The sequence below is a fragment of the Apium graveolens genome, chromosome 9 (genome assembly GCF_009905375.1).
Source record: "Apium graveolens cultivar Ventura chromosome 9, ASM990537v1, whole genome shotgun sequence".
In the NCBI taxonomy this organism is placed as follows: domain Eukaryota; kingdom Viridiplantae; phylum Streptophyta; class Magnoliopsida; order Apiales; family Apiaceae; genus Apium; species Apium graveolens.
The window spans coordinates 260,582,359-260,583,449 of record NC_133655.1 but is presented as its reverse complement, the minus strand read 5'-3'; the positions used below and the strand labels follow the sequence as shown (position 1 = coordinate 260,583,449).

Below are 1,091 nucleotides of genomic sequence, written 5' to 3'. Positions count from 1 at the left end.
TTAAGGTAATAGCCTTGACTTGCTCTTTAGCTTCCTTCCTGCCTGGTACTTCCGTGTCACTGGGAAGAGTGCCAGGTTGACGATTGAGCACTGCATTGGCTAATTGACCGATTTGATTTTCCAAGGTCTTGATAGAAACCGCCTGAGTCTTGCACAACAGCTTAAGTTCCTCAAAATCAGCACTAGTAGGTGCAGCTGCACTTCCCTGTTGAGGATATGATTGCCTTGTAGCATACTGTTGTGGTTGCTGGAATCCAGGTGGGTTAAACTGTTTACTCACTCCTTGCTGATATGGTGGCTGAATAGCATTCTGATTATTCCCCCAGCTGAAATTTGGATGATTTCTGTTGTTAGGATGATAGGTCGCTGGCACAGGCTGCTGTTGTCACTGATAATTATTCACATACTGAACAGATTCGTTGACAAGAGAACACTGATCCGTAGCATGAGAACCTGCACAAAGCTCACAAACCATAGCTATTTGATTAACTCCATACGTAGCCAAAGAATCAACCTTCATTGATAGCGCTTGGAGCTGGGCTGCAATAGCGGTGGCTGCATCAACTTCCAGAATACCTGCTACCTTGCCTGACGTCATCCTCTGAGTTGGGTTTTGATGCTCATTTGCAGCCATCGTCTCGATAAGATTATACGCCTCAGTATAGCTTTTAGCCCATAAGGCGCCTCCAGCTGCTGCATCGAGCATGGGCCGAGATTGGGCCCCCAAACCATTATAAAAACCAGTGATTACCATCCAATCCGGCATTCCATGATGTGGATATTTTCTCAACATTTCCTTGTAGCGTTCCCAAGTCTCACACATAGATTCTGTAGGTTGCTGCGTAAACTGAGTAAGAGCACTCCTCATAGTAGCAGTCTTTGCCATTGGATAAAACTTCACCAGAAACTTTTGCGCAAGATCTTGCCACGTAGTGATTGACCCAGCTGGTTCAGAATGTAACCAGTCTTTAGCCTTATCCCTCAGTGAGAATGGGAAAAGCCTCAACTTGATAGCCTCATCAGTCACGCCATTATACTTAAAAGTGTTGCAGATCTCGACAAAATTCCTTATGTGCATGTTGGGGTCTTCA

General features: G+C 45.2%; 1 non-coding gene across 1 annotated transcript; it reads left to right on the top strand.

Annotated features, from left to right (window-relative positions):
- The first annotated feature begins 764 nt into the window (after nt 1-764).
- LOC141687752 (small nucleolar RNA R71) lies at nt 765-871 on the top strand. The gene has a single exon (XR_012561236.1). It is a non-coding gene; the product is annotated as a small nucleolar RNA R71 (small nucleolar RNA).
- Nucleotides 872-1,091: the final 220 nt, after the last annotated feature.